The sequence below is a fragment of the Montipora capricornis genome, chromosome 10 (assembly GCF_036669925.1).
Source record: "Montipora capricornis isolate CH-2021 chromosome 10, ASM3666992v2, whole genome shotgun sequence".
NCBI classification, from domain to species: domain Eukaryota; kingdom Metazoa; phylum Cnidaria; class Anthozoa; order Scleractinia; family Acroporidae; genus Montipora; species Montipora capricornis.
The window spans coordinates 32,988,468-33,004,136 of record NC_090892.1 but is presented as its reverse complement, the minus strand read 5'-3'; the positions used below and the strand labels follow the sequence as shown (position 1 = coordinate 33,004,136).

The 15,669-nt window shown below is 42.7% G+C and overlaps 1 non-coding gene across 1 annotated transcript; it reads left to right on the top strand.

The window, feature by feature from the left end:
- The first annotated feature begins 1,079 nt into the window (after positions 1 to 1,079).
- Trnar-ucu (transfer RNA arginine (anticodon UCU)) lies at positions 1,080 to 1,152 on the top strand. The gene has a single exon. It is a non-coding gene; the product is annotated as a tRNA-Arg (tRNA).
- The last annotated feature ends 14,517 nt before the right edge of the window (positions 1,153 to 15,669 follow it).

Genomic DNA, 15,669 nt, shown 5'->3' with positions numbered 1-15,669 from the left:
AATTTTAACCCTTAATTTCACGACGTGAAAGTTTTTCCCGATCATTCACGGCATGAATAGTTTCATGCCAAGAGTGAAAGTTTCTTATCGTAGTGATTACGGCGTATTCACGCCGTGAAAATTGAAATTCACGCACTGGGGCAATGAAAAAAATTTGCCGGTTTTCAATGAATCCATAAGGCCCTTTTTGCGTAAAGGGTCGCAAACGATACACGCATTTGAATGCCAAACTTAAGACAAATTTTTGTTTCCCTTCTGATTCATAAACATTGAATTACTTTTGCTTGTTATCCAAAAAATTCGCGACGGGAAGCGACCTGCGCGTTTGTAACATGATAGCTTTTGCAGTATGTAAATTTTCTGTTATCGGCTCGTGGCTTTGTTCAGATCCAAAAGTTCTTTGTTTTACTCAACAATGCAACACAAAGGAAATTTATGGTACTGAATAACAAAGGAAAATCAGACGCGCATGAATATACGCGTCTGTGCGTATAAGTATACACGTCTGTGCGTATAGGTATACGCGTATGTGCGTATAAGCATACGCGTATATGCGTATACACTGCGTATGCGCAGTTAACGTATATCTGAGCGGTACTGTAACCTTAAAGCCAGCGGATTGTCCACCGATAGGCAACTGCCCGGATGAATCTGTAATTAGAAGAAGACTATCAGCCTAAAAAGCCAATATTACTTGTAAAATTAACTGAACCAGACATATTAGACAATAATTCTACATCATATTTCTTTATAATTATTATAACCTTTCACATATTCAGGCTGTATTGGAAAGAGCTGATTATGACCAACAAAGGCCGCAAAGAAAAAATAAGATATTCCCAAGTTAAACTCCGTGATTTATCTGTGGGGTCCTGCGTAAAAGTGGGAAAATGTGCATGCAGTCAAAATGTCAGGCGCTTTACCCCTTCATCCATCACATGCACACAGTAGCGATGGCCTCACTTGAGTTCTTTCCATATATACATACATACGCTACTTAGGACAACACGCACTTGCACTTAGTACTTGGCTTGGGCCGAGCCGATTTGTCCTCAAACTCCCACGGCCTGCTCCCGTCTGGCCTTGTAGCTCAGTCGGTAGAGCAACGGTGATCTAATCCGGAGGTCGTGGGTTCGATTCCCACCCGGGTCAGAGATTTTTCTCTGTCCTTGGGTGTTGCATAAGAAGTTCCTGATGCTGTGGATCAGCGAAGGTTCTTCATCCATCACATGCACACAGTAGCGATGGCCTCACTTGAGTTCTTTCCATATATACATACATACGCTACTTAGGACAACACGCACTTGCACTGAGTCTCGTACGTTTTCACGTAGTTGGTAAGAAACCAGACTGCTCATTGAGAGGAAAAAACAAATAGCTTCGAATGCTTACTATGCCTTAAACAACTATAAGGTAGAAAAATCACAGCAGAATATAACTCACTTGTTTTCTGGGACTCCAGGTCGACGGCGGTAGGGTCTGCCATCTTTGTCTTTCAGTAGCGGAGCAACTTGTAGTAAAACAGTTCGGTTTGTGAGTGGTCCATAGTCTTCATGTTGTGTGATGCAACTTATTCTTTCCATGGAACCGTCGAAAGACATTTTCCCCGATGCGTGAATGACTTCTCGGCAGCAACGAAACTCCCTTACACCGACTAAATTTTCGTCCTCGCAATGTTGACAATGGCACCTAAAAATACAACGAATTGGTTACAAACGTCAGCTTTCGACAAAACTTCAGAAATCAAAAAGCAAAATCCAGTGATATCCTGCTTCAGTCATTCAGAATTTTCGAAAGAAAGTTACTTTGAAAATTCGATTGCGATGAGTGCGTCAACTATAACCAGTGATACTTGAATACTGAAAATACATTTCAGGAGAACTGACATCCTCTGTGGGAAAATTTCTTCGATTAATATCTCTACGATAAAACTACTATAGCATGCATACGAACCATGACTTTACAGGAACTTGTTTTTCGTATCTCGCCTCCAATACTATTAGTGAGAGGCCGTCGATGTCTACTTCTTCTCGTTCTTCGATGCGATCGTCGTCTTCTTCAGCGAGAGGTTCGCCTTCATACGGAGTAATATGAGTATAAATTACTCCATCGTCTTCCTCTTCCGTTGTAACATCAGCTGCCTCTTCGGTCATTTCACCTCCTAAGTCCTCGTTGATTGATGATTCGGACAAGCTATCCACTTCAGAGTCACTGGCACTTGCACTGGTGGACATATTCCTTGCTTAGCGATAGGAATGATTGAGCGTAGACAAGCACAAACAAACTTCTGGCAACAACGTGACGTCACAACGCGGTAGTTTAAAATAAACTCGGCCCAGTCTCTGCGACACTTTTGAAGGGAAAATTTCCAACTTTGAGCGCTTGTAAAATCGTCAATTTTTACAGTGGACATCTCAAACTTGGGATTCGTGTGTTTTGAAAGGTAAATTTTATAATTAAGTAAAAAAAAATTTTGCTTCATAGGCACTTTAATTTGTTTAATGTCCATTAACGTTAACGTACACCACGAATGAGCTATTCAGTTTTGAACTATCGATGAAGAGGTCAACTTGCTTGTCCAGCATTTTGTCAATTCCTCTCCGTGGTAGATCATAACTTTCTGGATTTTGTGATTTATAGCGGTACATTACTTCTCTGAGAACGTTTACCAATGGCCAGAATTCTGGTGTTTGGTCAGGACCAGTCGATGGTAAAATGGGAACATAATAGAGCTGCTTTGCCATCTTTTGAAAAAGAAAGTCTTATCCGAGAACCCTATCTCGGTCAAAAGTTTGCCAGTGCACAAGTTGTGCAAAACCTGCTTTTATAAGAGAGAAGGTACTTTTGGTAAAAGTGCTAGGGCGCCTTGGAGTCGGCAAGATGAACGAGAACGGACAAGACTTCTGGAGCTGTGCTCTTTCCACAAGCTGGCCATCACCAACACTTTCTTCGAGAATAAGGCTCGGCACAAAGTCTCGTGGTGCCACCCAAGATCTAAGCATTGGCACTAGCTGGACCTTATCCTTGCTAGAAGGCAAGACCTCAACAGCGTCTGCAACACCAGGAGCTACCACAGTGCAGAGTGCAACACGGACCACATCCTCGTCCGTGCTAAATCCCCCGCAAGCTGCACCACGCCAAGACCAAGGGACGTCCGCGCATCAATGCTTGCCGAGCCGCGGACCCGATCAAAGCTCAGGAGCTGCTTGGCACCCTAAGAATGTCACTTGGCAAGGCGAGTAGAGATGCCACTGACGTCTATTCCAGATGGAGCCAGGTGTGCTCCGCCCTCTATCAGTCAGGGCTTGAGGTACTGGGGAGGAAGGAGCGGAGAAATGAGGATTGGTTTGAGGCCAACTGGCAAGAGATGGAGCCTGTTGTAGAAGCCAAGCGAAAAGTACGCCTAGCACAAGCCGACAACCCTTGCCCCGCCTCAAGAGACGCATTCAGAGCCGCCCGCAGCAAGTGCCAGCAGACTGCCCGGTGATGCGCCAACGATTACTAGCTCCAGCTCAGCAGGAGGATCCAGTCTGCAGCAGACACGGGCAACACAGGCAGCATGTATGCCGGCATAAAGGAGGCCACCGGTCCTAGTGCCACCTAGAGCGTCCCCCTCAAGACGAAGACAGGAGAGCCCATTACTGACCAACGGCAACAGATGGCGCGCTGGGTGGAGCATTATCTGGAGCTCTACGCCAAGAGAATGTTGTGAAAGACACTGCGCTCAACGCCATCGAGGAACTGCCAGTGTTGGATGAGCTAGATTCTGAGCCGACCGAGGAAGAGCTGAGCAAGGCCATCGACTGTCTGTCCTCAGGAAAGGCCCCAGGAGGGGATGGCATTCCCGCCGAGGTCATCAAGAGAGGAAAGGACGCACTGTTTGGCGACATGCTTGAGCTGCTCCGCCTTTGCTGGAGAGAGGGCTCAGTGCCAAAGGACATGCGTGACGCCAAGATACTGACACTGTATAAAAAACAAGGGCGACTGCAGTGACTGCAACAGCTACAGGGGTATATCCCTCCTCAGCATTGTGGGCAAAGTGTTTGCCACAAGCGAGCGTCTACCCGGAATCACAGTGCGGGTTCAGAGCTGGCAGGTCCACCATCAACATGATTTTCTCTGTTTGACAACTACAAGAGAAATGCCGTGAACAGAACAAGCCCCTCTACCTCGCCTTCATTGATCTCACAAAGGCCTTTGACCTCGTCAGCAGGAGCAGACTGTTTCACATCCTGAAGAAGGTCGGCTGCCCTCCAAGACTACTTACCATCGTAGAGTCCTTTCACACAGACATGCAGAGCACAGTGTGTTACAACGGAGCAATGTCCAAGCCGTACCCAATCAGCAGTGGTGTCAAGCAAAGATGTATGCTCACTCCAACACTGTTCGGGATCTTCTCCTCCACGCTCCTGTCCTATGCCTTCCAGAACGACGACAGTGTGTACCTTCACACAAGGTCCAATGGGCGCCTCTTTAATCTGGCCAGACTCCGCGCGAAAACAAAGGTCCGCAGCGTCACCATCAGGGAGTCCCTCTTTGCCGATGATTCTGCACTGGCGACCCACACCGAAGCAGCTCTGCAAAGACTGGTGGACCGCCTAGCACATGCGTGCAGAGAATTTGGCCTCACCATCAGCCTCGAGAAGACAGAGGTGATGTCCCAGGGAACTGAGTCTCCTCCCTTCATCCACATCGAAGACTACGACCTGAACCCAGTCAGCCAGTTCCAGTACCTTGGCTTGACTATCTCCTTCAACCTATCGCTGGAGCCGGAGATCAGCGCCAGGATTGCCAAGGCCGTTGGGATGATGTCGAAGCTCCAGAAGAGGGTGTGGGACAACAACAACCTGAACAACAGCACCAAGATGCAGGTGTACAGAGCTTGCGTCCTCAGCACCCTGCTCTACTCAAGTGAGGCCTGGACAACCTATGCTACACAAGAGAAGAGGCTCAACAGCTTTCCCCTCTGCTGCCTTTGGCACATCCTGGGCATCCGCTGGCAAGACAGGGTTCCCAACACCGAGGTGCTCGAGCGGGCAGGACTGCTGTCCATCTTCGCCCTCCTAGCCCAGCATCGACTGAGGTGGCACAGACATGTACGCCGCATGGACGACAGCCACATCCTCAAAGACCTACTGTGTGGTGAGCTCGCGGATGGACTCAGGTCCCGTGGGCGCCCCTCCCTGAGGTACAAGGACTCGTGCAAACGTGACTTGAAAGGCGCGGGTATCGACTTGGAAACATGGGAGAGTCTTGCTGAGAACCCTGGGGCATGGAGATCGGCTGTTCGCAGCGGGGTGGAGAAAGCCAAGGAAGAACGCACCACCACACTGCAGCAGAAGAGGGCTGAGCGCAAGGCGAGATCCACGCAGGACACAACATTATCACCCTTCACCTGCCCCACCTGCTCCAGAGACTGCCTTTCCAGAATAGGGCTGTACAGACATCAGAGAAAGTGCAGCACCCGGACGTGACCCAACAGCGTGCAGCCATCATCTTTTGAGATGGATGGAGGACGACGACGACGACGACTGTTGGCAGTGCTAAAAATGGAACTAAAGAGACGTCATATCCTGATAAAAATATATTATTGGAAAAAAATCAGTTTCTAAATTGGCTTAGTAAAAGACAGCTCACTAAAGATCAACATTTACCAAATTCAAGAAAATCCCTCACTGTTGGCTGCTCTCGGAGGAACATGACGGCAAGAATTACCATGCGATCCCTGTATTAATAACACAGAACGACAACAGACAGATTTCTCTTGAAGAAAAATACCCAATAGAAATCACCTACAGTTAGCGCTTACCAACGAGTAAGAAAGTGCATCCGAGGGGTTTATCTGGAAAGATGAGGAAAATAAAAAAGCCTTACATGTAGTCTATATAAAGGAAAATCGTTGCTAGTTTAATCTGTAGGGGTATTCTTAGTTAGTTTGCATACTTAGCTGAGGATGATAAACTGTTTCGTAAGCATGCAAGCTTGCCATTGATATTGTTCATACAACTGAATAATACTTCCAGCATCTACTTCGGCTAAATGCTCCTCTAGATATGACCCCATTTCTTCTAAGAAGTCTTTAACCTTGTCGTCTGTGAATGTGAGCTGCTGAGAATCATGGATTACAATTATTTAGCCGAGCACAAGTGCTCTACTAATTAGGGAGACTACAAATCAACTGAAATCAGAACAAATCAAATCAAATGTTGGTTTTTGTGGAAAGGGCAAAAGCCGAGTACCCGGAGAAAAACCTCTCAGACCTGACGTAGGAAAACCAACGAACTCAACCCACAAAAGGCGCTGAATTCGGGAATCGATCCCGAGCCACATTGGTGAAAGGGGAGTGCTCTCACCACTGCGCCAGCTGCTGCTCCCCAGCGAGTCTCAGAGAAAATCATTAGGAGAGAATGTATGGAATACAATGCATCAGTTTATCAATCTAACCGTTCGTGATCCTTCCCCTTCAAGTGTAGGCGACATGTCTACTAATCCTCTATATCTCACTCGGTCACAACCGGTCTGACCTTGTCCCAGAGCTCTCGGACAGGTTCTCAGTACTATTAACTGTCACGATTTATTTTTATGACGTCAAAAACTAAATGGCGTTCAGATTCTCGTGGAAAGGTGAATTTGCAGATGTTTGGGCATTTTTTACTTTATGGATATGATGTATTCCATGTTTCATTCCACGATTCAATGGGCCTCTTCACCATATAAAAATCAACTTATTTGATGTAATAGCCAGCACAGCTACTGACAAAGTCGTATCATTGACATCAAGTAATCAGTGTTTTCTTTGTCATTGACATTCTTCGATCACCCACTCAACGTCGAGTTAAAAAATAACAGTAAAGACTGGCCACTCGCTACACAGGCTTACAAAATAGCTAGAAGAATTTCACCTCTTAATCTCGTATTTTACCTTCGATCCCCTGTCTCAATTTGTGATTTTCTTTGATTAGTTCTTCCTCTTTCTTTCTTATATTATCAACGACTTCTTGAGCAATTTCCCCGGGGCAATTTCCTCTGGATGAAGGGCAACGCTACACCAATAAACAGGTCGCATTGCTGTCTTTCTTGGGGTCTGCACTAATTTGACGTAACTGCCAAAGTGCCTCTCCACTGATTTAAAGATAAAGCATTGGATTTCATTCCTTGACCGTGCAAACATAGCAAGGATTGCAGGATTAATTAATCGGGGAATGTACGAGCTCTGAAAAGATATCCACATCAGTGCTCTTCATTTCTCTGAAGGAAGACACTGCAAAACGAAGATAAGCATGTGATGAAAATGATCGAAAGCGCTTTTGAATTTTCCGATTCAGTACATGCTTATTAGAATGAAAATACTTTGATGTGAACAAAGCATATAAAAGAGTTTATTTTTTGTCCAAAAATCCTAGAGATCAAGTTTATTAGAGGTAAAACACCTTTCGTTCCGTCAGGAGTGTGCGTTATTTAAAAGTAACGTAACATTCACATCAATCATGGAAAAGCACCACGCAGCATCACGATCGTGGAAATAATAATAATTAATAATAATAATAATTTTATTGCTTCTATAGCGCATGATACATGAGAAGATGCTCTCGTGCGCTTTACAATGACAAAAACTAGAATTCTACTATTTACAATCAAATCAGTTACATGAAAAATGGAAAAATCTAAAGCTAATTAATATTCCAACTATAAAATTGCATAATATCAACTATAAATTCATACTTGATCAGATATTCTGTAAATTATAAGCTTTCCGAAATAAATGAGTCTTAAGGACTTTCTTGAATGTTTGTACGCTTTGAGAATGGCGGACTGCACGTGGTAATTTGTTCCATAAAGCTGGTGCAGCCGCTACAAAGCTACAATCACCTAATGTCTTTAGAGTTTTTACTCCAGGAGGCTGAAGTAGATCTAAGATTATATGTACACTGAGTCCTAAGGGTGATCAATTCAATTAAATACGCTGGTGCAAGACCATGGATTGCCTTAAAAGTAATGAGCAGTATCTTAAACTGAATGCGAAATTTAATGGGTAACCAATGTAACATTTTAAGGGAGGGGGAAATGTGATCGAAACGCCCTACGTTACAAATAAGTCTTGCTGCTGAATTTTGTACCCGTTGGAGTTTGTAAAGTTCGGTGGCTGGTAGACCATATAGTATACTGTTACAATAGTCCAAGCTACTCGTGACAAGGGCATTGACCAGGATCTGCGTGGTTTCACGACTGAGGAATTTCCTAATTTTTCTTATGTTATACAAGTGAAAGAAGGCAGATTTGCATAGGCGATTGATGTGGCTGTTTAGTTTGAGCTGATTATCGAGCCAGCATCCGAGGTTCTTGACTTCAGAAGACGAGGAGACTTCCACCGTTCCCACATTGATCGAATCAATGTTGACTTTCGCCAGTTGCTGCCTAGTCCCAATAACTAAAAATTCCGTTTTGTCATCATTTATCTTCAAACGATCAGCCAGCATCCACTTCCTTATGTCGTTGATACACGCTTCCATGGCTACCACTGCGTTGGCGGCATGTTCGGGATCGGGTTTAAACGCAACATAGAGCTGAGTATCATCGGCGTACGCATGGACTTGGGGGAGGTGTCGCTCAATGATGGTAAAGAGCTTGCTGGCGTAAAGAACAAAGAGAAGAGGACCTAGGCAGGAACCTTGAGGGACACCACATTTCACTTCGAACTTTTTAGATGTATGACCATTGATCGACACTGACTGGGAGCGCTGGTATAGATACGATTTGAACCACGAGAGCACGTTACCAGAGATACCAAAATCTGACTTAAGACGGTTTAACAATATCGCATGGTCTACAGTGTCAAAGGCAGCACTTAAATCTAGTAAAACTAGAAGGGTTAGGTGCTGCCTATTCATATTCATAAGAATGTCGTTCTTGATGCGGAGAAGTGCAGTCTCGGTACTATGGCACTCACGATACGATGACTGGGCTTTCGGGTAGAGGTCATGAATGGTCAAATGATTGTGAGTTTGACTAAATACAGCACACTCAGTCAGTTTCGAGACAAATGTGAGATTACTTATGGGACGAAGATTAGGAAAGATGACTTCAGCTTTTGGTTTCTTCAGCTTTGGGTGGAAAGCTTGCGTGTATCATAGCTATTCTCCGCTATAAAGTCGGTGTAGAACTCTTGTCTGGCTTTCTTCATCTCAAAGGTTGCACGATTTTTTTTTGCTTTGTAGTCGAGGAAGTCCAGACGAAGTATCGTTTTCCTCCATTTCCGTTCAGCTCGGCGGCGCATCCTTTTAGCTGTCTTGATCTCATTATTCAACCAGGGGACGATCGGTCTTTTTGTCACAGTCTTATTAATGAGAGGTGCATGACGATCCAGAGCTGATGATAGAGCTTCGTCATAGTGGGTGACGAGATCATTTAGCTCAAGAGAGTCGATGGCGTTGCTGCATAAGTCTGACTTTGACAGGTCATCTCGCAGAGAACTGATATCAATCGACTTCAGTTTCCTGAAGGATATCCGCTTCGACTTCAGCAAAGGCTTTTCAACTTGGATATTACAGTGGACGGGTAGATGGTCAGAGAATAAGTAATCAGTCCACGGAGAAGAAACAAGCAACTGGTCGGTGTTTCTTGTTATAATGAGATCTAAGGTGTGACCACTTATATGTGTGGGAACCGAAACATGCTGGTCTAACCCAACACTGTCCAAGAGTTCAAGAAACCGACATGCGTCAAGGTCGTCAGACACATCAACATGGATGTTAAAATCACCACAAATCAGGAGTTGATCGGTGCAGAGTACAGCATGCTCTAGATAATCCGAGAATTCAGTCAGGAACACACCTGTAGTGATTGGATGGGCATCAGAGTATGGTGGTCTGTAGATGATAATCAAACGAAAACGGTGGCTTCTTGATGTTATGTTCCACTCAGAGTATTCAAATGATTGGAATTCCCCAGCTGCGTTTTGTGAAACGCTAATATCCTCCCTGAACATTATCCCAGTGCCACCACCCAGTCGTCCTGTTCTTGAGTAATCAAGAAGATTGTATCCGGGTATATAATAAAGATTATAGATTGGGAAAGATTATAGATTGAGAAAGATTATCTCAACTTTCTTGGTCACGCTATATTTCAGTGGTCATTAAGGGGGGGTTTTGCATATATCCCATGATGCATTGCATATGAAGTATATTATCAAAAATCGTTAGATCACGTGATCCTTCAGTTTAAAGATGGACGCTGTAGTGAGAACACCGTGCGAGATCGAAATTTTCCGGCAGAATCGTTTTATCTGGGTGCACTGTATCGACCAAAACGACAGATTTGAACTATCGGTGGCTAGTTTTCCGATTTTAAAGCTGAAGTGCTTATACGGACACGTTTGCTTCATGACGGACTTGTCGGAGCAACGATTAGTTATCTTTCCCGATTGTGATACTGTGGTTGGAAAGTTTGCTGGAGTGAAATCACCATGCTGCATAGAAGTCAAGTCAAGTGCTGTATTTAGTGTAAGTAAGCTTATTTAATTATTGATGACCATGGCCGTTAAGCTTGCATCATTTCGTTTTCTTGGTGTTTGGTACTCAACCGGTTACTACTATTGATGCTCGAACGAAAACGTGCTTCTTCGTTTAATACACTTTGTTGCTCCATACGTAGATCTCATGCGATCCGTTTTTTAAACACTATGCTGCAAATCAGTTTGCACTATTATGCATGACGTTTCTAACAATTCTTTGCCGGCAAACATTTCTAGTGTCCTCTACCCGCCTCTACTAGCTGAGCTAACCATATGCGAGCAGAGGAAGTTATGTTTGTATCTGTATGAGAATAAACGAATTAAAATACTAAAAAATTGAGTCCTCTGTTTCCAGCTCTACAGTGTGATAATTTCGAAAGATTATATGTGTTTCTTTTCTAGGGCGTACATCACTGAAGGTTACCTATATAGCTCATCTTAATGTTTGGTTTTCTTTACACATCAAGGTTGCCCCTGAAGAGACTGAGGATGGTGAAGAGGCCAAAATTGCCATTGTGTGGGATTTTGATAATGCAAGTGGCATGACAGCAGCAGCTTATGTAGTGCATCCAGAGGAAAAACCAGCAGATGGTTTGGTGATTATGCCAAGACTCGTGTTTAGTAAAGTTAATTGTAACTGCACTAAGTTTCCACACCTGGGGGATGTTATTGTTTCCTCACAAGATGACACAGAATCAGTCTCCCAGTATCTACAAAATTTAGACTTGGGCAGTGAGTCAAATAGTGAGGAGGAGGTATCCGAGAGTGATGAACAGGAACTTGTTTCTGAAGGTAGTGACGACAACGATGCTGACAATGTTGAGCTGTTCACTGAAACAATGAATCTGAAAGGAAGCAGCTATCATTCATCATTTCAGACTCACTTAAGGCAATGCAAAGAGGTACTGATGATGAAGGAAGCAGTGACTGTTCGTTTACACTTTGAACCAACAAACAGACGTGATGAGAACGCAATTGTGGTTCAGGTGAAATTAGCCCAGTCAGGGTCAGAAGAGATGTGGAAGCCCATTGGCTATATTCCTGGTCCAAAAGTGCCCAAAGTGACAAATGCACTGCAGAAAAATGAAATTCAACTGGTCTCTGTTAAAAATGTTTTTTACCAGTATGTTCCACCCATTAATGATTTTAGGTTCTTTCCATCAATTGCTGTTTCAAAGATGGGTAGGTGGCCCCAGAACAAAAAAGACTACAAATACAATGAAAAAATTTAGTTGCTGGAAGTTGAGAGGAGCTGTATCTCAGTCAGAGTGCAAATTATGTGGTGGTTCTGTTCAACACTGCAGCGTTTTGTTAACTACTATGTAACCCACCTAAAGACATGTGATGAATGCAACAATGCAAGTATACAACAACATTCAGGGTTGGACACAATTTCTTTGCATAAAATGATTACTCTTATTAACTTTATTTCAGAAAAATTAGGTAAGCAAAAAAAATTACCCAACGATTTGTCTAGATTTGCATACCATATTAACTTAGGGTTGTAACTTTTGTTCTGTTTAGCTTCTTTAAATAAAGTTCATCTTGTTTACTCACATTGAACCATGGCAGATTTACTGTATGGGGATGGCCTGTTAGGTCTAGTCACCCACACTAAGGGTTTTGTTTGAAACTGCTTGTAATATCCTCACTGATTACATCTATTATATTTTATTAAACTTGTGTGGCAATTTGCCACTTAATTAATAGCCCTTATGCATCAATACATCAAAATAGCTAATTTCACACCAAAGTTGCAAATTCATAAATTTTAATATGAATGAATTCCCAAAAGAGCTGAGATGCGAATAAACACACATGCACGCAGCATGGACAATTTTGCGCAAAACAATTCAAGCCTTGCTGGTTAATCTACAGGGCACCTGCTGTATTACTGCATGAGCCTTTATGTGGATAATGTTAACCAACACCACTGTTGGACATTTTCTCCAGTTACACAAAAAGAAGTGATATATATCCTGACAACTTATCATGTGCACGGGGGGGGAAAGACACACTGCAGAAGATTTTTTCTCGATAATGGTCTATCACCTGATTGTTGAAGAATATTCCTTCTTGTTTCCTGATCAAAATTTTCAGCCTTTTGCTTAATAATCCAATACCAGAGCAAATCTTGGGGAAGGGGTCTAATTTAAATACCTTACAATAATATTAATGCCAATTGTGCAATACTAATTCCTATTGAATTTTCAGTTTCAAAACAAGTCCAGGTGTATCATGGCACCTTTGCTTTCATTAACCAAAAAATATTCCTCATAAATTGAAGACTAAATTTAACTTCCTACATGTAGTTGTTAATCTGAACCAATTCCGAGGCCAGTCAAAGAGTGTGCTTATTGAGAGCAGTTCTAATTGTTTTTGTTGAAAAATGAATTTTCCTTTTAAAATTGAAGTGTAGCATTTTTTTAAACTCTTTGTTAAACTTAAAAAAGGAAAGGTGGTGATTCTGTCTAAGTAACTATTGTGGACTAAATTATTTAGCACAACCTTTAACCTAAAAAGGAAGTCCCAGTATGAATCACATTAAAAAATAGCATTGGCCAATAAAATTTTTTAATTAATTGTGAAGTAAACAAATTCACAAATAAGGTTGAAATTCCCTCCTTTGCACAACACCTATTGACAGGATAATTTACACTGGATTTGGTAAAATATCTTCCGGCTTATGGAATGATTGCCGAATGGTTTTCTTATGCCTTGCTGGCAGGTGTGCACGACCAGCAACAAAAATTGAACTATCTTCTCTTTGATTGATGACCAGCCTGTGCAGACGGAGAGGGTGGCTCCTCAGTTCCTGGTCCTCATCGATTTCAGGCTACTTGTAAATTTTAATGGTGAGGCTTTCTTAGCATTTTTTAACAAAGAGTGTGCAACCTAAAATATGAGCAATAGAACATTCATAAGACAACAATTATATTAATATTTTGATCAGAGTTATAAATGTATTGTGATAATAGGGTATTTTCCACACCATCTATCTCAACAACGTTGATAAATTTTATAAACTAAACCATCATCCACCAAATGGTAATGAACACAAACTACACAATTATTGAAAAAAAAAGACAACCGTACCCTTTGAGCAGGACTCTTTGCCGTCGTCTGGCTCGAAAACGACGAGGAAATAGACCTTCTAACCGGTGTGGAAACTGTCGACACACTAGATCGTCGCTTGCTTCGTGGTTTCCCTGGCGTGTCATGGGAAGGTTGATGACTGCGCTTTAAGGAAAGATCGCCCTCGTCCATTACAGAGCAAAGAGCACTGAAAACAGGAGAACGCAGCTTACTTATTACTCAAAACGGTAACCAAATGAAATCTAAACGAAACAAAAAGAAAAATCAAAGCGGCTTACTTTAAAATTTGCAACGCGATTAGTGTTATCACGCTGGAAAGTAACTGATTTTCGGGCATCACTGAAGTCTATAGTGTCACTAAACCGCACGTAAGTGTCTCACAGACACAAGATTATTAACGTTACATTCAGCTCTCAACCGCCAAAACTGGAGAGGTCAATAGAGGTCAATGCATAAATTCTAAATATCTGACCTTTGTTTTATATGTAGCCCGCTTAACAAATTCATAAATATGCAAAGAAGTGTGGAAAAGGAGAAATGAATCGAAGCACCCAACCGTTCACGAAACAACAAAGGCCCACCATTGAAAACGTGCTCTATTGTTTGACTTAATTTTCACGCTTCACGGCCACCAGCATTCAATTTAAACTAACAACATCATTTATAGAGCTTATTACAACAATGTAACCAAATTCCACTTACCAGACTGTAGCAGAAGTAGTAAAGAAGGCTACTCAAAAACCGGAAAAAACCGCCGCTCGTGACCGCCACGACCCGCCATATTTCGCAAACGTGACAAAAACTTGCATCAGAGCATCATGGGATATATGTAAATCCCCCCCTTGTGGTCATTCAACGCTTCGAGTGCACCATTGTTTTAGGATGCCGGGCTATGCATTAATTACAGCCCTTGAGGGAAGTTTAAAACCCACCCACTAAACTCATGGAAAAGTCCCGGATATGTCGCACCATTCTGCGCGATGAATACCCGGTACAAGTCCAACCCTTCCGTCCCGGGGTTTGGCGGTGGGGGCCAGTGGGGGAAAGTCCATCTCAGATGAATAATTTGTCAATATCTTGCAGAGGTGAACGAAAAAATACTACAAACATTAAAAAAGGCACCGTGCACAGGAAAACATACCTTAACGCTTATCCGTTAAACGGGCAAAAGCGTTAAGCATCCGTTAGTCATCCATTAGAAAATTCTCTTAAAAACGTTAGAGGCGTTGGGTCAACTGTGAGACGTTAGGATGAGGCCGTTAGAACGGAAAGTGCAACTGTTAGCCGAAGACATGTATCCCTTAGCCGTTAGCATCAGGTCGTTACACAGGACAAACATAACCGTTAGCAAAAACTCTGTATCCGTTAGCACAGCTAGAGAAGCCGTTTGGATCCGTTAGAATACTAGCAACCGTTCAGCGGTTAACGATTCCGTTAGAATGGCACGACACGCGTTCAAGTATAATGTGGCCGCCTAACACAGCGTGAAACGAAAGCAGCTCTTGTCTTCCAATATGAGAAATAGCTATCTTTCAACGAGAAGTTTGGTGACTATTATTTTGATGCCCTAATGATTGATAAATACAACTACAATGAAATTCAATAAAGCGTTCATAATATGATTACACACGATCCAAACTAAAATACGTTTGCCGTTTTCAAACAAAGAAACGACATGTAAAATCATAACAAAGATCGCCATTATATGAACTGTTTTATTATTTCTTCGGCCAAGTTCAGTTGTTAAGAGAGCTTGCAATTTGTCATTGCAATTTCGTGAACATACGAAAGTTAAAAATACCTTACAAATGCCATAAACAGACGAAACAAACAAGGAGAAAACTCGACCAAAATGGTCATCGGATGTATAAAAAAATAATGCTCTACGAAGTAAGCACTGATCACATGTCAAGGACTTGTGCTCGTGTGTCATCATGCAACACTGGTCGTTGAAATGCTAATCTTCCACAGGTATTTCTCGATTGCTATGACAATGGCAAACTGTTGTGACGCCGGACATAACTTTGCTTTTCAGTCATTACTAAAACAATTAAGTCAGCGCT